Raw genomic sequence first — 21,628 nt, forward strand, 5'->3', positions numbered from 1 at the left:
TTACTTTACTCTGTATGAGAGTCTCTAGGTCCATCCACGTCTCTACAAATGACCCAATTTCGTTCCTTTTTATGACTGAGTAATATTCCATTGTATATATGGACCACATCTTCTTTATCCATTCGTCTGTCGATGGGCATTTAGGTTGCTTCCATGACCTGGCTATTGTAAATAGTGCTGCAATGAACACTGGGGTGCATATATCTTTTTGAATTATGATTTTCTCAGGGTATGTGCCCAGTAGTAGGATTGATGGGTCATATGGTAATTCTATTTTTAGTTTTTTAAGGAACCTCCATACTGTTCTCCATAGTGGCTGTATCAATTTACATTCCCACCAACAGTGCAAGAGGGTTCCCTTTTCCCAACACCCTCTCCAGCATTTATTGCTTGTAGATTTTCTGATGATGCTCATTCTAACCAATGTGAGGTGATACCTCATTGTAGTTTTGATTTGCATTTCTCTAATAATTAGTGTTGTTTAGCATGTTTTCATGTGTTTTTTTTGCCATCTGTATGTCTTCTTTGGAGAAATGTCTATTTGGGTCTTCTGCCCACTTTTTGACTAGGTTGTTTGTTTTGGTCTTTACTCTCAGCATGAGCTTTAATTTCCTGAAGCTTTTAATATGCCAGCACCTAGCAGCAAAACTTTTCTAAGTTGTTACAACTGAAGTGCTACAAACTGATAAACTAGTTAAAAGTGTGAGATAACCATGTCAAAAGTATCTGTGAATAGGCTTTGAGTAAAGTTCTCACAAAAATGAAGTACTTGAATTTTAGAGCAAAATTTTTTTTTTAATTTTATTTATTTATTTGATTGCGCCAGGTCTTAGTTGCAGCAGGAGGGCTGCTTAGTTGTGGCTTGCAGCCTCCTTAGTTGCAGCATGTGGGCTCCTTAGTTGTGGCATGCGACCTCTTCATTGCAGCATGCATGTGGGATCTAGTTCCCTGACCAGGGATCAAACCCGGGCCCCCTGCATTGAGAGTGCCGAGTCTTAACTGCTGTGCCACCAGGGAAGTCCCAGAGCAAAATTTTTGATACCCCTTTTGTATCACAACAGTTTAAAAATTTTTACTTATAATTTTCCTTCTTACCAAGTTTCTAGTTATCTTTTACATAGTTAAAATTTCTAAGGAATCCTATGAATATGGATTGTTTTATAATCAAGAAAGAGTACTAAATATGAATGAAAATGCTGAATTATTTCAGTTATATATGATTTAACCACTGTAATGTTTAAATTCTATACTTCCTACTCACAATGTTGACTTTAAGCTTTATTAATTCCTTTCTAAACTATCTGTGATTTCTATTTTAAAAGATTCTGTTTTTAATTGTCTATCTCTTTTTCTTCAAAAATTATTTGTGATTTTTTATTTCTCATTTTATATTAAAACTGTTTTGTTGGTGCTCTGAAACTTTCAAAAATCTCCATTGTCTGTAGGACAAAACACAGACTACCAAAACTCTTCTCTAGTGTATTCCCAAATTACCTACCTTCTTTTACCAAGCATATCCCTGTCTAAGCTCTCTCTTTTCACAACCTATTGGTCTAGAATATGTCATTTTCAGTCCTATTTCCTGGTGAGCTTCTACTAAATTACCTGCCTCTACTAAGTGATCCACTGGTTAGATCCCTTTTCTTTATGAGACCTTTCTTGAGTTCTCCCAGCCCACACAAAACTCTCTCTTCTCTAATTATGTATGACACATTATCCTTACTACCGACGTAGATCTTGCATGCTGTTTTGGGTTGGCACTCTTTCTAGAGTAACCTTTGGATGATTTTATATATCTATAACACTTAGTACCGTGTTTATCCATAATACCTAGAACAGTGTCTTAGTAGATACTTGGTAAGGATATAAAAATGGGTGGGTTCTTTTCATTTAGAGTACACACCAATAGCCTACCTGGGAGAGTTCTTGTCCTTTCATGATGAAGTGGTGTGGGTTCCCTTTTGGCGAGGAATCCTTGCAGGCAGAATACTGTGAGTACACGTTTCTACCAGGAAAGCAAAATACAGACTGCGAGCCAAAACTCAAGTAGTTCTGGCCAAAGCCATAAATAGCCAAATTCCTTCATAAATAGTTTCCTAGAAGCAATTTGCATTGACTGTGCTTTGCTCCAAACAGCCTCCTTTAAAAGTGTAAATCTTTAAAACTGTGGTGAGTCTAATCATGGCAGGTAGATAGCTTGGAGTAGTAGTGTTTAACTGTTGGCTAAAATCATCTAGATTATTGCTTCAGTAATTCAATTCAGTTTGGAAAGTCACAATTCATTTTCTGCAGATATGTGGTTGAAAGTACACATCTTTTTAGAACTGGAGTACCTTCTAATTTCTGAACAGCCCTTCCTCAAGTGTGGAATTTATTGAACCTAGGGTGCAGAAGGAATTTAAAAAATATGTGAGTGTCATTGTATAGTGATTAAAGAGTCAGTGGAAACAGCATTTTTCCTTAATGTGTACATTGATCAGAAAGTTGAATTCCTAAACTGGGTTAAAGACATTCATATCTATAAATACCCAGAGGTGTACAATCAAAATCAAAAAAACAAGTGTTTATTAATTGTAAGCCAAGCCTTACATGGGATGAAAAGAAATCTAAGCCATAATCTTTGTTTCTTAAAGTTTGCAATCTAAATAAGTAGCTATAGGTAGATAATGTGTTATTTATTGAATGAATTCATGATAGAATAAAGCAGTACATCATACTTGCCAAAGAATGATACAACAAAAATATTATCAACAGAGAGAAAGGGAGAGGAAGTTCCTTCAGGCTGGGATGAGTATAGAAAGCTGTATGAAAGTAAACTCAAAAGTTGTACTTGAAGAATGGGTGGACTTTGAATGAGGGAAGAAGAGAGAAAAAGACATTCTTGGAGATAAGGAATGAGAACAATGTGAATAAGGCCATGGAGTCAAAGCCATTTTAGGAGGAGAGTGAGTAAATTGGTTTTTCAGAGAGGTGAAAAATTATAGATTAGACTAGGAAAGGAGTTTGGAGTCAGATTGTAGAAGAGTGTGAATGCCGGATTAAGGACTAAGGACTTACCTTATAAGCAGTGAGGAGCTATTTAGGGAAGATTTTGATAAAAGAAACAGCTTAATCCAAGTTGAGTTTTAGGAAGATTAATTTGTTAGCTATGTGCCATTTGAAAAAGAAGGCAAAGAGGCAGGGTAATGTGAAGAGGTTTAGAAGACTAATAAAGCAGTTCAAGTGTGAAGTAGAACAGAGGACATATGTAATTTTTCTGTTCAGCATCCCCTCTTTTCTGATTCAGTGGTTTAGGTGGAGATGACACCATTCTCCCTCAAGAGCTATAGGTGGGCAGATGACCCTGATGTGCTCAATTAAAGGAGTCCATTCCTCTGGTCATAATTATTGGTTCATGAATGGGCACACACTCTAAACTGAGCCAATTAGCATTATCTCTAGAGCTTTTTTTGCTAGACCTATCAGGAAAGATACCCTCTTCTTCAAGGATCCTAACATTGTCAATGGTCATCTTTCCTGTCACATTGTGTGGTTACCAGCCTCCAAGATGGTCCTCAGTGTTCCCTCCTGATAGTCATGTCCTGTATAATCTCCTTCCATATTGTATTAGAGCTGGTCTATATCAGCAGTCCCCAACCTTTTTGGCGCCAGGGACCAGTTTCGCGGAAGACAGTTTTTCCATGGACCGGGGTGGATGGTTCCGGGATGATTCAAGCTCATTACATTTATTGTGTACTTCATTTCTATTATTATTACGTTGTAATATATAATGAAATAATTATACAACTAGCCATAATGCAGAATCAGTGGGAGCCCTAAGCTTGTTTTCACTTGCCACTCACTGATAGGGTTTTTATATGAGTCTGCAAGCAATTGATTTATTATGGTTTCTCTGCTAATGATAATCTGTATCTGCAGCTGCTCCCCAGCGCCATCATCACTGCCTCAGCTCCACCTCAGACCATCAGGCATTAGATTCTCGTAAGGAGTGCGCAACCTAGATCCCTCGCATGCGCAGTTCACAGCAGGGTTCATGCTCCTGTGAGAATCTAATGCTGCTGCTGATCTGACAGGAGGTGGAGCTCAGGAGGTAATGCGAGCGATGGGAGACGAAGCTTCGCTCGCTCGCCTGCTACTCACCTCCTGCTGTGTAGCCTGGTGCCTAACAGGCCATGGACCGGTACCAGTCCATGGCCCGGGGTTTGGGGACCCTTGGTCTATATGATGAATGAGTATACAGCAGAAGTGATGGTATGTTATCAGTGAAACTGGGTAGGGACAGAAGCTATAGATTTCAAAGTAGAATCAAGTCTTGGTAAATCAAGACAATTTTTAGATGGAAGGGAACACAGAGTTTTTTAGTTTGACAAAGAGTTATATCATTAACAGATGTAGCAATGTCTGGAAAGGGGATTCGTTGTTGTTGTGGGAGATGGACAGGAGGAGATAAAGAACTTATTTTCAGGTTGAGACTCTGGATAGCAGCATTAGGAGCAATGGCTGGTATTTATAGAAATAGATTGTCTCACAAAATAGTGAGTTCTCTGTCACTGTATGATTCCTTATTGAGAATGTTAGAGACTGGACTTATTATAATAATATAGCATCTAAAAGTCACATCCAAGTAGATGATTTGATTTCTACTAGTTGTTAGACACACACTCAAAAGAAGGGATACTAAAAATAAGTGGAGGCGATAGCCATAATCTCTCCTACCATAGAGCTCTTAACAGTTTTTCCCCTTGTTTCTCACTTGTTGCATCAGGTGAATTATAATCTCTGTTGGAGCATACCGAGTTCAGTAGACAGACTGAAACCAGAATCAGGGGACTCGTCACAGCCGTCTCTCAACTTTGCAGATTACTTTTGTTCCACTTGCACTTGACTCTATGCTGTATAAAACTGGCCATCTCAGAAAATACTCAGAAAAACAGAGAAAACCAAAAGATACCCTAGCAAATTGACAAACCTATATGTCTTCTTTCCATTAGAAATGATTTTATGTCCTGTAAATATCTTTCCTATGTTACTCAATACACTCAAATCCCCCTTTTCCTTAATTTTCTTTTCTTTCTAAAAAAGTTATCATCTATTCCTTGTTTCTGAAAAATTTTCCATTTTCTTTTTTTTTTTTTTTTAGAAATTCACGTTCTTTTATTTATTTATTTATTTATTTATTTATGACTGTGTTGAGTCTTCGTTTCTGTGCGAGGGCTTTCTCTAGTTGCGGCAAGTGGGGACCACTCTTCATTGCGGTGCGCGGGCCTCTCACCATCGCGGCCTCTCTTGTTGCGGAGCACAGGCTCCAGACGTGCAGGCTCAGCAATTGTGGCTCACGGGCCCAGTTGCTCCGTGGCATGTGGGATCTTCCCAGACCAGGGCTCGAACCCGTGTCCCCTGCATTGGCAGGCAGATTCTCAACCACTGCGCCACCAGGGAAGCCCTCCATTTTCTTTAACATAACCCCAAAGCAAACAAAATACATTGCTTGGAGAAAATAAAACAAAAATGTACAATGAGGAAATTAGACTAGACAATTCTGAAGAGTCCTTTTAGCTCATAAATGTAAATAGCAACCCTAAGTACTGATATTTTGTATTCAACAGCACTGAACTCCTTTAGTAATAGTTAAAAAATTTTTTAATGACACAATTATACAAACTGTGTTTTTCAATACTTTTTCATCAGATTGCTGCAAAATTCTGTGAACATTTAAAAGGCATTTATGGGCTTGAAAAAGCTAACGTGCTTCTCTATTAAGCGTCTTATTCATAAGAAGCCAAATCTTGATATTCAATAGGATTTGTGAAGAACAGCAAACAAGGAAGTGGGACAATGAGAAGAAAACAGGTTCATCAGATTCTTGCCTCATTCTCAGCCTCCCTTTACCCCTCACCTTGGATTCACTGAGTACTTGTTCTTTCAAGTCTGGAAAAATCTCTCCTGCTTGCGTGATTTGGTAGATGCCTACTCTGGAGATTTATTATTTACTTTGCTTGCATCCAGTTGAATATTTTAATGAAAAATAGAGCCTTCCTTAGAAAATATTTGTTTTGACAAGTGGGAAAGGATTAGCAAAAGCATTGATAATTTGAGTGAATTTATAAAACCACACAGCAGAGTTTTTCATCACTGGAAAGACACTTAACATATTAAGGTTTTCTTATGCCATCTAGGAGCAACAGAAAGACCAAACTGATGCAATTTTCACTCATCAATTATTTGATGAAAGCAAGGGAACTCCCAGTCAGCCATTTTTAAATACCCCTCAAGGCTAAAGGGGCTATTTGACTTTTAAATTCTGTTTGTGTAAACAAACGCAAACCAAGACCCAAATCATGGGTCAGTTAACGTCAAAATTTTCCCTTCTTGATGTTGTTCTTTTCCTCTGTCCCTCCCTGCAGCCTCCCTCCTCTTATTGACAGTTCTTCTTACCATAAGCTATTATAACATAGAAGGTATTATCTTTCCGGATAAAGGCAGGATGCCAAAGTGGGAGGCAGAATTTTGGCAGTATTCTGAATTTTCTGAAAGTCAATGTGCATTCTGCTTCCTTTATCCCCTTAGAAGTGAGAAATAAATCTCACCAGCCTTAATGGAACAAATTTAGCTCAGCTCTCAACAGACAGTATGTTCTTTTTTTCTATAGTCACTTCAGGGGGAAGATTCCTGAGGCTTCATTGTACAAGACTGTTTTAAAAATATTTTTCTCTTTCTTTTGGTATGACTTGTGCAGTATACAAGTGTAACTGAGTAATAAAATTTTAGTTTTCATGTTGCAAATCTGGTTGCCCTAATTTAAAATTATATGTTGAATGATGAAAATTAAGCATTTAGTTGCCAAGGGAAAAAGAGAATTCTATCTTAAAATTGTTTAACTACACAAGCGTGGTGTCTTTACCACTCATATTTTCCATCCAGAAAGTTGTATGGAAAACCATTCCCCCTCTACTAGAGATATTGCACAAACGTAATGAAAACCTAAAATAATTTTGGTTTTCAGTGTCCTTTTCTTATGAATTAGTCACAGTTTCTGTGTTATTTTTTGAAAAGAACAAAAAGATGGATTTTGTCAAAAGATTACTGTGAAGAAGGAAATGTGGTTTGGGATTGACTAATAGAGATATGAGAAGAAGGTAAGATACTAGCTATATGAAAACAGTTGGCCTTAAAGAAAATTCAGAAAGACTTGATTTGCCTTGTACAGATAAAGACATATTTTATTTTATAGCTTATGTGATACAGATTTAGGAAACTTTAGTAGGTATGGCATTTAGGTATGCCTAAAACTTAGGCACTAACCAGCTATTCTGTATTTGAATTTCAAGTTTTTAAAACAATATTCAATGAATTTTACACTAGATTTACTTTTTGGTAGATTAAAAAATAATTTTTTAAAAGGAAGAAATGGTGTCTCTTAATTTGAAAGTATGTCTCACTATCTTGACTAGTCCATGGGATTTTCATGATTATCCTGGGGTTGCTTCTGAAGAGGAACTACTGCTAGAGATATTGCTTAACTTTTATCCGTAATGTCCAGGGATCTGAAAACCAAGGAAGTCATGGTGGTGACTGATGGGTGTGTCAGACTGTTTGTGTCTGTCCCAATAGAACGAAGTATTTAGTATTAGTAGTCATTGAACAAGGTCCAGACGTGAGTTTTCAAGTGGCTGTTTTCCCAACACTATTACACACCTCACCCCTTTGGTAACCTGAAGCAAGATCAGATTTACTGCCTTTGGCTGGTGAGCTTGTTAAGCCACGAATGAGGATGTCTGCAGAGAACAGAGAGATTTGCTCTGTTGTGAGGCTCTGGACTCTTCACCAACCCTTCCAGTGGCACAAATGCACACCCTTCATCACAAAGGAGACCAAACACAAGAGTGTAGAAAGATCAGTGCCAAGCTCTCAGCATGACACAGTGGCTACAAAGTCAAGGAACCTTGGATCTCAGACCTTGTTCTGCCACCTACAAGTGTGATTCTGGAACAGTCTCCCCTCTCTGGCCTCAGTGGTGTCTACAAAATGAGATTCATGGGGGATTTATGATATGAAGTTACGCTACATATTTAGAATTACAGAAATTATTTTGGATTAGGAATATGTAGACATTAGAATGTGATCTTATAAACTCTGCTTCTTATGAGAGATGGATTTCATATGAAAAGTTGGGTGATGGGGTATTAACATTTTGGCACCAGTTCATTGACAGCCAGGACCAGAATAAGTGCCTCGTTCCTGCCAGAATGTGAGGCTTCATGAGGAAAGTGATAATTTTAGTAGCCTTAGTTCATTATTAATGACATCCCTTCTGGCAACACTATCTATTGGCTAGCTTTTTTCTAGAGCCAAATTTTAGGAATATGTGTAACCACCCATTCTCTCTTCAATTGCTTGGAACCTAGATACTTTTCCCTAAAGTAATTAGTCTGTTTTTTCTCTATGGAAGGTTTTGGGATTTTTTTCCTTATCCTTGGTAGCCTGAAAATTCACCAAGTTTGAATAGGTATAGATTCCTGAGCTCCCCCACTCCCTAATTCATCTTAGAAAGCCCTTTGATCTGAAGTCTAGTGTTTTTCTCTAGCTCCAGGAAATTTTCTTTTATATTTATTTTCACATTTCCATTCCATGCTTCTGAGGACTTACATGAGAGGTATTTCAAATCATCTAGATCTCTTTTCCATGTCCCTTACCTTTTCTTTAACATTTTCCTTTTTTTTTTTTTTTTTTGTACTGCATTCTGGGAGGAGTCCTCAGTTTAGTCTTTTAGTTCTGGAAGTTAGTCCTTAACTATATCTGTTCTGGAATTCAGTTCCTCCATTAATACATTTTTTTTCCTTTGTGAATGAATCCTGAATGTAAAGAGTTGTCTAGGGCCATCCACCCTGAATGCGCCCGATCTTGTCTGAGTGTAAAGAGTTGACTTAATTATAACACCTTAGTTCATAGTGCAGTGTTATCATTTGTCCAGGTAAGAATCTTGTTTCACTCATTTATTTTTCTAAACTTCATCCCTGATTTGCGTTTTCATTTTCCCCACCACTGTTTCTATTTAGTATATTTGATATGTGTTCTTAAATATGCATGTATTCTTGCATACCCAAAGGTATTTTGTTGTCTTCTGTGTGTGCTTTTCTCCTATGTTATACAATATTGTGCTATGCAGTTTTAAAAATTTTTGGCAATAATAGTTTTAATTCCTAAGAACTCCAATTGTTCTCTTTTTTATAGCAGTCATATTTTTGCTCATGAATGTAGTATCTTCTCAAATCTCTCCAAATATATGTTATACTTATTTTAAGGTCTTATTCTGTTGCCCCCATTAATTTTCTGTAGGTTTTAGTTATGTTATTTGAATCAGATGATCCTTCCCAATAGTGTTAATTTTCCTTAAATACTTAGTGATGATTATCTGTTCTCATTGTTGGTAAGGTCTGTTTCCTTGGCCAGATGAGAATCCCTGTTTACTTGTCTTTTAATGCATGTTCCACTTTTGCTGCTAAAGGAAGAACACAGTGGAATGTGGGCCCAGAGGGCTGGTGTATTAGATTCCTAGGGCTGCCTTAACAAAGTACCCCAAATTAGGTGGCTTTAAACAATAGAAATTATTCTCTCACAGTTCTGGAGGCTAAAAGTCCAAAAATCAAGGTGTTGGCAAAGCCATACAATCTCCAAGCCCTAGGAGAAAATCCTTCTTTGCTTCTTTCAGCTTCTGGTAGCCCTAGGCACTGCTTGGCTTGTGATAGCATAAATCCATGCTCTGCCTTTGTCTTCACATGGTAATCTTCCCTCTGTGTCTATGTGTCTCTTTGTCTTCACATGGTGTTTTCCTCTCTCTGTCTCTCTCCTCTTCCTATAAGGACATATAAATCATATTGGATTAAGGGCCCACCATACTTCATTGGAACCTTATCTTAACTAATTATACCTTCAATGACCTATTTCCAAATAAGGTCGTGTTTTGATGTACTAAGGATTAGGACTTCAACATATCTTTTTGAGGGATACAATTTAACCTGTAACAGTGGGTAAGTAGCTTGTTCACTGAGTAAAAGTGGGCTTCCCATCCTTACCTTGCACATTGTCCCTCTCCATTCCCAGAAGCGACTCTGGGAGTCTCTGGTTCCAGAACACCCAGTTTAGAGACCTGTATATGACAGTTTACCCTAGTGGCAAATGCTAGAGTCAGAATGCCCTTTTTTTCTTGCCCTCTGCTGTCACTGTGGAAGTCTTGCTGGACTCTGCTTCTCAGGCCCCAGAACTTAAGCCAGGAGCCTTTCCCAAAGCCTTTTAGCTTGGTTTGTAAATGAGGTGCAGCCAACTGCACAGATCTTTGCTCAAAGGGTTACTGGCTAGATCTTCTGACTGGTCCTTTAATGACTCATCCAATGATTTCTCCAGGACTGATTTGGTTTGATGAGCTCAGAGCATAAGACTCATTCAGGATTTTCTTAAGAAATTTTGCTTCCTTTTGCAATAGCTTCTACTGGGATCTTGTGTTGCAGTTTCTCCTACTCATTTCTCTGTAAATCTGCTTTCTCCCCTCCCCCAAACACTATTTGTGTACTGGAAATTCCTCACATTTCCTGGTCCACTGATGCCATGCTTTCCTGTTTTTTTCTGTTTGTTATGGATCCTTCTTTAACCATATCTTTCCTTTAAATGTCAGTGGTATTTAGATGGCAAGGAGATACATGTATGTGTTTACTCTGCCATAAATATATGGTGTAAGGTATTAGTCTAAACTAGGGATAACTAAACTTTTTCTGCAAAGGACCAGAGAGTAAATATTACAGGCTTTGTGGGCTATAAGATCTCTGTTGCAACTACTCAACACTGCTGTTTTAGTGCAAAAGCAGCCTGGACAATATGTAAATGACTGGAAGTGGCTGTGTTTCAATAAAACTTGACTTACAAACATAGGAAGTGGGCCAGGTTTGACCTGTCCCTGAAACCAGTGGTTCTCAAACTTATCATGCATCAGAATCTCTAGAAGGACTTGATAAAACAGAGATTGCTCTCCTCACCTCTAGTTTCTGACTCAGTAGGTCTGGAGTGGGGGTGGGGGTGTCCCAGAATTTGCATTTTTAATAAGCTCCCAAGTGATGCTGATACTACTGGTCTGTGAACACACTTTGAGAAACACAGATCTAAATAACTTCTGTTTCCTAAACACCACCATCTCAACCATTTATTGATAATACAACTGTGTTCCTTATTCATTTGTTCATTCATTCAACAAATATTTTATTGAGTTTCTCCTAGTGCCAGGCTCTGTTCTAGGTTGTGAGAATGTTGTCATAAATAAGACAATGGCTCTGTTCTCATGTGTGGGGGAACTAGACAACCAGACAAACACAAGTACACGTATAAAAGATACAACATTGGATAGTAATAAGAACTTCTCAAATAAAGCCAAGGGAAAGGGGAGAGTGGTACAGGAACAGAACTATTTTAGATAGGATAGTCAGGGGAGATCACTTGGAAGAGATGCCATCTGAATATAGATGTAATGATGTAAAAGAACGAATCTTGAGAAAGGTAGAGCTTTCCCACCAGAAAAAATAGCAAGTATGAAGGCCTTGAGGTTAGAAATGAGTTTGTGTTTGAGAAAAAGCAAGGGGACCAGTGTAATTGGAGTGATTTGCATAAGGTAAAGAGTGGCAGGAGTTAAGTTTAGAAAAGTGGGCACGGTGCAGATGTTTTAGGGATTTGTATCCCGTAATAAAGGGTTTGCATTTTATCTTGTGTTATGGAAAGACATTGGAGATTTCTGTGCAGAGGAATGACATGATAACATTTACAGTTTTGAAGCATCACATTGGGTGGGAAATACTTTGTGGGAGTGCTGGTGGTGGCAGGGGATGAAGATGAGGGTGGGAGCAGAAAGACCAGTTGGGAGGTTTCAAGAATTCTAGGAGAAGGACTATAGTTTTTTAAACCAAGATGATTTCAATGCTGAGACACAGTTGGATGCAGAATATATTCTGATGGTGGAACCAGTAGGATTTGCTAATATATTTGATGTGGAAAGTGAGGTAAAGAGCAGTATTGAAGGTAGCTTCTAAGTGTCTGTTTTGAGCAGCTGGGTGGAGATGGGTAGGAAATTAAGATTTCATTTTTAGAACCTAATGTTTGAGATGCTTTTTAGACATTCAAGTGAAGTTGTCAGGAAAACAGATGTAATAGTCTGGAGCTCAGATGAAAGGTCAAGGCTAGGGATATTAGTTTGGAACCGATCAACATACTTTTGATGTTTTATATTTAAGGCCATAGACTGAAGGAGATCACCTGCACTGTGGGTGTAGATAGAGAAGAGAGGGGGTCCACAAGTTAACGCTACTAACATCAAGATGATGGGGAAAGGAAGAGGAGCCAGAAAAGGAAACAGAGAAGGCATGTCAGAGAGTATGGTTTCCCAGAAGCCAAGTAAAGAAAATGTTTCAAGAAAGAAAGTCATCTCAGTTAAATGTTACTGGGTAAGCAAGTAAGATGAGGACTGAGACTTGATCACTTTGTGATCTTGACAAGAGAGCCTGCAGTGGAACAGTGAGGGATAAAGCTGTTAAGAATAGAAGAGAAAATGGAAGAAGAGGACACAGAGACACTGACTACAGTCAGCTCTCTCTACGGATTTCTGCTTCTGGCAGTGCTTGCCTAAGTTTTATATATGAATTCTGAGAACAACTAGAAAAGGAAGACTAATTACAAAATCTCTTTACCTGAAGGTATTGGGTATCTAACAAAATGGTGAAAAACATTAAGTTTTGGAAGAAGAAAGAAACCCAGAGAGGTAAAACCAACACTGAGGTCTACTTTTCCATTAGGAGATTATGAAGATGTAGTTGAGAGGCTGAGAAAGTGAACAGCACCTTTAACAGATTCAAGAGACTAACAGGACAAAATATGTAATACAGAGTGTGCCAACGGGGAGAACCAGGTAGTCCTCTTCCACCAGGCTTTGAGTTGGAATCCCAAGAAGCTAACTCTTGGAATAAGTGTGAATCAGAAGTAGTTCAAGTTTGGCAGGGAGTGATGCCCAGCTTCAAATAAACTCAGTCCTTAAAACTGAATTAAGGAAACCTCACATTGCTAGTGCCCCTTAACTACCTGCCAGAAGAAAACATAAATTCTTGAGTAAGATAACATCATTCTAGGCCTCAAATTATTTTACAGTGTCTTAATATACAGTGTTTGACACTCAATAAAATAACCAGTCATATTAGGAGATTAAATGACATGAGTGAAAACAAAGGAAAAAAACCCCAAAACCCTAACAGTAGAAACAGACTCAAAGGAGCATCAGATAATGGACTTATCTTTAAGATTCTTACTTTGCTCAAGGAGATTAAGGTTAGATTAGGAAATCTGACAGAAAATTGGAAGCTAGGAAAAAAAAATTGAAATTTCTAAAGCTGAATTTACCTGAAATTAAACACTCAGTGGATGGATTTAATAACATTAGACATAGTTGAAGATAGAATTAATGAACTAGGAGATAGGTAAAAATGATTATCAGAATGATATATAAAGAAAAAAAGGAATGGAAAATACAAAGAGAAGGTTATAAAATAAGAGCATGAAAATGAACAAATGAAGCCTAAATCAAGATGGAGTCAGGAAGCCATGAAGGGAGGGCTCTCATGCACATATCACTCACCACAGCTTACAGACCCCAGAAGGAAGAAAGATTTCCTTCTGATCCAGCAACAAGCTTCCCACTTCTTGCAGCCAATTAAAAAACAAAACAAAACAAAACCCACCACAGGCCTCCCCAGTTTCCTCCTAAAACATAATAAAAGCTGACCTTCCCTTTGTCTCCTTAGATTTTCCTATGGCTTGTTATAGTTTGCTTGTCCCAAATTGCAATTTCTCTGCTGTTATAGCGTTTGGCTCATTTTAGCTTGTTAAGACCTTGTTCTTTCATTTTTAAGGTCGACAGGAAATAGAGTGTGAACATCTAGCATGAATAATTGGAGTCTTGGAAGAAGCAGGGGAGAGAGAAAATGGGACACAAGCAATATTTGAAAAGACAACGGCTGAGAATTTTCCAAGCTTGTTCATGAATATCAAATCACAGATTCAAGTAACACTACAAAATCCACCTAAGATAACTGAAAGGATAAACCACACTTAGCTTAACAATAGCAAAAGGACTGAAAACTAAGCCAAAAAGAAAAAAAATAATATCACAAAGTAGCCACAGGAACCTCATGAAGCAACAGTTAGAATGAGATTTCTCTTTTTTCATCAGAAAAAATGGAACTTTCTACAAAGTTTAGAAAGAAAATAACTGCCAAGCTAGATTTCTAAACATCTAAAAAAATCCGTCAATAATGAAATAAAGACATTTTCAGACCAAAAACTTGTGAAGAAAAGAATTTTTTCCAGCAGACATGAATTATGCACTGAAAGGAACACTAAAGTTTTTTTTTCAGGTAGTGGAAAAAATGAAACCAGATGGGAACTAGGAGATGCAGAAAAGAATAAAGAGCAACCAAAAGGGTAAATGTGTATAAATCTAAATGACTGTATAAAACAGTAGTTATAATTTCTTTGGGGTCTAAATATATAGAGAATTAAAATACACAACAACAGAGAGAAATAAGTTTCTCACATTGTATAAGGAAAGGTAAAAGTGCCAGTTAATGTTGGGTTTTGCTAAATTGTGTAATCTCTAGAGTAACTTCTAAAAATAGTAAAAAAAAAAAATGTATAACTGTTATAGAGGGGAAAACTGGAATAATGAATATTCTCAATTGGAAAAATGCTATATAATAAAGACATTAAGAACATAGAACTTGGTGAGGAAATAGGTAGCACACAGTAAGATGGTAGAATGAAGTCCAAACATGTCAATAATTACATTAAATATATATGGCCTAAATGCTATCATTAAAAACAAATATTACCAGACTGAATTTAAAAATGACAACTATATGTTGCTCTCAGAAGACATACCTAAAAATATGGGAAAATAGAAAGGTTGAAAGTAATAGGATGGAAAAATATATGCTGTGCAAATACTAATACAAAAAAAGTTGAATAGATATATTAATATCAAAGTAAGCAAATATTAAAATTTTGTTTTAAAGTTTTGCAGAGAAATGGGTCAAGAACTAAAGGGAGACATTGATTCAAAGTATTTTATTTACTTAGTTTTCAATACTGTGTATTAATGGGAATAATACAGCAGAGATGGTTAAATTGATGACACAGGAAAGATGTGTATAAGCTTTTTAAGTAGAAAAGGGGATTAGATTTAGTTCTGAAATGGAAGAGTTGGCCTTGGGGACAGGGGCAGTGTTGTAATAAGTGGAGATTAAGGGTACCAGATGCATGTACATTGGTGGGTACATTTGCTGGTGAAAAGATGAGACAGTTCTTTTCTGATTATGTCTAATTCCTAACAAAAATTTACCGGTTGAGTGCGGGAGACAAGGTTATTATTGGTTTGAGCAGAGGGAAGGTGTAATACAGCAGTTTTAACAATAGGAAAACCAAATTCACTATGGAAATATACAAAGATTAGACAGTGTAGAGAGTTCGCTTAAATTTTCTATCATAAATTTAATGTGAGGCTAGTCAGTGCGGTAGGCAAGTCCCTCTTCTTCAATGAGGGTGTAGAGTAGGTGAAGGGTTTAACCTGTGATGAGGTAAGACATGGACACAGTTTCTCTTCGTAAATGCTCATCTTCCCAGACTAAAGGAGACCTTCACGGCTCCCTCTGTCCTCTTTTATATATATTAGGAGTGAGGTGGTGAGTGGCTGTAGCACTGGTTCTGCTGAAAAGCACCTCTCAGCAAACTCTGTCTGACCCCACTGCTGGTTGTTCTCTGAAATTAGAATGAGGACTATTTAACACTTCTGTTGCCAGCTGTGTGTCTAATTGTCAAATTTAAGAAAATAGGAAAGAACCCACTTTGAACTTCGTAGCATTGCTACATCTGTCTGCAGAGATAGAACAAGCAGATGCACTTAGACTCTTGTGAGATCCCAGCTCTAGGGTCTGGGAGGACAGATCATTCACTTGATGTGCAGGTTATATCAGCATCCCCCTTCTGTTATCAATATCTTCCCCTTTACTTAAGAGACTTTGAGTAGGTTTTTGTGCCTTGCAAATAAGCAATCCCTGACAAAAAGATCCATTTCCTCATCTGTGTAAATGAGGAAGGGTTTTCAAATCATGTACCATGGAGCTCAAGTTGTCACAGGGGCTTGTGAGCCAGATGAAGACATAACAAAAAAGAACATCTCTTGGTCCTGTGAACCCACTTCCACTCTGGCCCCTATTACATGGTGGGCTTTTGTTAGGAATTTCACTCACATAGGTTCTATTTAAAAAATGAAAATTAAACCTACTCTTCTAGCTCTTACACTGTATAACTAACTCACTGTGTAAATCCATGATTATTTATCTTTTGTGATAGTACAACTTCAACTTACGAGGGAGGTCTGAAATCATTTCCCAGGTCATGTGCTGGGGTACATGCCAGTTGTTATAGCCAGATCATCACAAGCCTCGAGCTTCAATTCCTGGTTCTCTGACTCTCAGAAAACCTTGTCCAGTAAGTCACTCCCTGGTTCAGTCAAGGTGCAGGAGGGGGCATTGTTTCTAAGAAGATCAACAGCTTTCTCATCATTACTATTTTGGCACCTATGCTCTTTTCCCTTTTTCTCTTTCTTCAGTGTTGTTCTAAATACAAACATTTTGCTGAGGAAGCTTTATTTCAGTGGGGTCATGCCTGTGGGTGAGGGATTAGTGAGCTCAGGTGATCTCATCAGTCTCTTCCAGTTCAATAATTCTATAGCTGCATGAACTGACTTGTTCTTGGCACAGTTCAAAGGGGCATCCATTAATAATTCTGGGAATGTCACATACTTACTGGCAATAAATGTGAGGCCTCCTTGACCAGCTGAAGTAATGGAATTAGCTGAGAAAAAGAAGGTAGTGGACTTTAGCCTCAGGTCATGTGTAATGGTCACAAGTCAGTGATTTATTAATTTATTCAAGCATAGGATTATTTTCAACAAATAAGAGATCAAATAACTTATTACCTCTTCAAAGTGCCTCTTGAAGACATCTGGAAAAACTGGCATAAAAAAGGAGAACTTCTAATAACTGAGTAAAACCTAATATTAAATCCAAACTGGAAAATTTCTAACACTTTTACCTTGAAGACCAGTTTTAGAAAAAGCAGCTATTATATCTTGTTCATTTTCTTGGAAAAAAATTCTAGAATTAATGTTACCAATTAAAATTACATATTTTTGTTATTAATTCAAATGTTTAAGTTTAGAGATCCCATGCTTAATAGGCCATAATTTCTTACAGGCTTCCTTAGAAGTCTATGGTCTGAAAATCAGATCAGAATCATAAATTTCTTTTTTATTGTCTTAAAACAACATTAAATGTAACTCATTATTAAAATAATAAAAAGACTTCATTTTCATAGTTTTTTTTTAACTGAAGATTATAAGATCCCTATAGAGCAATGCTTAAAGAAAATAAACGCCAGCAGCCTTAATTTTGAGCAGAAAGGAAGCTCTGTTTGAGGAAGGAAGGCACTGGTCTCCTGGCCCGCAGTTCTCTAGGTGTTCTTTGTGCTCCAGGGAGACCCTGTGTGACTGTTCTCCATGACTGTGTTAAAAAAACACCTTATCAAAGGAGCAAAGAAATACCTTCCTTTTTCTTTTCACTGCCACAAACTATATGTGTTTCATAATTATATTTGTGTATGCTGAAACAAAAAAAACCACACGGCATTCCTTAACAACTGTGTTTTGTAAACAGCATACAATGCACAGAATACTCATTCTGTTTTTGTTATGGTTAAAAATCTGCTTCTCCTGTAGAATTCCCTATCCTGTTTAATGGCATCATTCTCTAAGTCATTCAGGCTAATAGAATCCTAAAAGTCCCATCCTAAATGCCTTCATTCTTCTCACTTCTCATGGCCTATTGGTCATGAGTTCCTGGAAGTTCAACATTCCTACCATGTTTCATTAGCTCTCCTCTTTTATCCACCCCCTCTGCAACAACCTCTGTTTGGGAACTTAGTGCCTCTGTCCTGGGATACTGCTGTTGTCTCCTTAGATATTCTTCCAGCCTTCCAACTTGCCTTCACCCTTTGTACCACTGCTCCCACTGCCCCCGGCCCCTATCAAATCTATCTCCTGGATAGTCTATAGATAAATCTTTCTGAATTGCAAATATGATCAGGTTAAGTCCCCATTTAAAGTTTTTCAATGACTTCCCTATTCCCTAGAGAACAAAGTCCAAATTTAGTTTCATGTCATACAATGAACTTGTTGATCTGTCTGGCCTGTGTCCCTACCCAATCTGGTATTTCCTTCACCTGCTCTATTCCTGAATGTTAGTCCTGCCAATACATTCCATCCCATCATTTTACACCTCCATGCTTCTCACTATGCTACCTATCTTCCCATTCTAGCTGAAGGACACCTACTTATACTTTAATCCCCAGCTCAAATAGTTCTTTTTTTGGATCAACCTCACAGCTTCCTGACTTTGCCCTTCTAAACAGAGCTGGTCAGTCCCTCTTTAGTGATACCAGTAAGCTAGAATTCATTGCTGTACTAAAATTTGTCTTCCCTATGAGACTGTGAGTAGGAACTAGGTCATTTCTATCTTGATATATCCTCTGTCTAGCACTGGGCCTGGTATATGGGAGGTGCTTTATACATTTTCATTGAGTAACAGGAAATCTAAGCTTGTACCAGACTATAATATTTATTCTGTCTTTTTTTTAAAGTTTTTTTTTGTTGTTGTTGTTTTCTCAATTTATTTATTTATATATTTTTGGCTGTGTTGGGTCTTAGTTTCTGTGCGAGGGCTTCCTCTAGTTGCGGCGAGCGGGGGCCACTCTTCATCGCGGTGTGCGGGCCTCTCACCATCGCGGCCTCTCTTGTTGCAGAGCACAGGCTCCAGATGCGCAGGCTCAGTAATTGTGGCTCACGGGCCTAGTTGCTCCGCGGCATGTGGGATCTTCCCGGACCAGGCCTCGAACCCGTGTCCCCTGCATTGGCAGGCAGATTCTCAACCACTGCGACACCAGGAAAGCCCCTATTCTTTTTAAGACAACTTTTATTGTTTTCTTCTGCTCATAACAATATTACCCAACCATTGTTAAAAATTCAGAAAAGATACAAAGAGTGAATGGTCTAGTTTTCAACAGCCCCTGAGTACAAATTGAATCTAGATGTTTTTGTGCTTTACTTCTAAGGCCCTTGTAGACTCCCTTTCTCCTATCACTGGGAATTCTGTGTTTCAGAATAGGTCTGTTGTCACTTATTACCATGGCTAACAGAGACAGGACTTCAGTAACCAAGCCAGAACTCAGATGTTGTCTCTACATTGAAGTGCCACTTCAGGTTGGAACCCTGTTCCCAAGCTGCAGCCTCGATCATATCTTAGTGCCAGGAAGGTTGAAACTCGATTTCTCCCTCTCAGAACTGGAGAGGCTAACATTTTGCCATCTTGCAATGCAGTTGGGAATGCAGGTACTTGACTGCTGCATAGCAGAGCTGGTTGACTATGGTATGACATGTGTCAAGCTTAGTTAAGTGGTCCCATAGTTACGTCTCCTTGCTGAATCTGATTTGCAATTCTAGAACCCTAGATTCCTTTTTGTCTTCTGGTGAATTGTTTCTCAAGGACACTATTGTCTACTCCAGGGGTCCCCAACACCCAGGCTTCGGACCAGCAGGAACCCAGCCACACAGCAGGAGGTGAGCGAGTGAAGCTTCATCTGCCGCTCCCCATCGCTCCCCATCGCTCGCGTTACCACCTGAATCATCCCCACCCCGAACTGGTCCATGGAAAAATTGTCTTCTACGAAAACGGTCCCTGATGCCAAAATGGTTGGGGACCGCTGGTCTACTCTATTTCCAGTTGTGTACCCTCAACACTATCTGCAGACATGTATCTATACGTCTGAATCCCAATAGTGTATAAAATTCAAATTTATACTCCAGAAGGCTCCTTAGCCCCCATGTAATAATGAATAATCACCCTTTGTAATAGAACAAAAAGTAACAAAACTGAACTCCACTCAGTGAATGTACTAATTGTTTTTCCTAAATTGTACCATTAGTATTAGCTCTATTGTCTTTAATCGTAATAAATAATTTATCTGTATAAAAGACAAGGTTTGTAGTTAGTTTTGCTAATTATGGAAAACCTCTGAAGTATAGTTGGTTGGGTTAGCAAGCCCTGATAGTTGATGTATAGTTTGCTGATAACCTGGTTCATGGTATGCTTTGGCCAATGTAGTAAGGTAAGTTCAACCGAGTTGTACGTAACTCAGATGTAGAAAACTGAATTTACCTTTTCTCCTGGAAAACCTGAGTTTTATTTTGCCTGGATGTGTATCTGATCTTATTCTATTGCTTTACTTGCATAGTCATAATCCATGTGTTTTTTAGATGGGTGTTCCATTACGGGAAAATGAAAGTTCTTTAACAACAATCATAAACATTGGATATACTAGTGTGGTAGATTCAGATAATAACTTTAAAAAAAAATTGAAGTATAGTTGATGGACAATGTTGTATTAATTACTGCTGTACAGCAAAGTGATTCAGTTATATAATATATATATATTTTTCATATTCTTTTCCATTACGGTTTATCATAGGGTATTGAACGTAGTTCTCTGTTCTATACAGTAGGACCTTTTAATTTATCCATTCTATATAAAAAAGCTTACATCTGCTAACCCCAACCTCCCACTTCATCCCTCCCCCAACCCCATCCCCCTTGGCAATTAGTAGTCTGTTCTCTATGTCTGTGATTCTGTTTCTGTTTCCTAGATAGGTTCATTTGTGTCATATTTTAGATTCCACATATAAGTAATATCATATGGTGTTTGTCTTTTTCTTTTTGACTTACCTCACTTAGTATGATAATCTCTAGTTGCATCCATGTTGCTGTAAATGGCATTATTTTGTTCTTTTTTATGGCTGAGTAGTATCCCATTGTATATATGTACCACATCTTCTTTATCCATTCATCTCTTGATGGACATTTAGGTTGTTTCCATGTCTTGGCTATTGTAAACAGTGCTGCAATGAACACTGGGGTGCATGTATCTTTTTGAATTATAGTTTTGTCCAAATATATGCCCAGGAATGGGATTGCTGGATCATATGGTAATTCTATTTTTAGTTTTCTGAGGAACCTCCATACTGTTTTCCACAGTGCCTGCACCAACTTATATTCCCACCAACAGTGTAGGAGGGTTTCCTTTTCTCCACACCCTCTCCAGCATTTGTTATTTGTAGACTTTTTAATGATGCCCATTCTGACTGGTGTGAGGTGGTACCTCATTGTAGTTTTGATTTGCATTTCTCTAATAATTAGCGATGTTGAGCATTTTTTCATGTGCCTATTGGCCATCAGATAATATCTTTCTTTCATGGTTCACGATAAGTTTTAAGGAGTAGCAAGGACTGGTATTTCAAGGCTTTTTATTATTTATAATGCTATGTAGTCTGACAAATCATATATGATTATTTTTTATGCTCAGCTTTACTGAACATAGAGAATGTGCTAAAGGTTATTTAACTTCTTGCTTTGAATCAAATCTGCAAGGAAATACACAT

The 21,628-nt window shown here is 37.9% G+C and overlaps 1 protein-coding gene across 12 annotated transcripts in view; it reads left to right on the forward strand.

Moving 5' to 3' along the window:
• The window catches only part of LOC309665527 (uncharacterized protein), a 714,473-nt gene that overhangs the window by 52,023 nt on the left and 640,822 nt on the right, over positions 1 to 21,628 (forward strand). Inside the window, exons 3-4 of one of the 12 annotated variants that reach the window (XR_014266467.1) lie at positions 14,439 to 14,505; positions 19,700 to 21,525. The exons of 10 other annotated variants lie outside the window; for them this stretch is intronic. The gene's annotated coding sequence lies outside the window, so the exon portion shown is untranslated. Of the gene's footprint in view, positions 1 to 14,438; positions 14,506 to 19,699; positions 21,526 to 21,628 lie in introns of those variants that run through there. One more of the 12 variants, XR_014266468.1, reaches the window with a different exon arrangement.

This window comes from Balaenoptera physalus (genome assembly GCF_965194825.1).
Source record: "Balaenoptera physalus genome assembly, chromosome: 8".
In the NCBI taxonomy this organism is placed as follows: domain Eukaryota; kingdom Metazoa; phylum Chordata; class Mammalia; order Artiodactyla; family Balaenopteridae; genus Balaenoptera; species Balaenoptera physalus.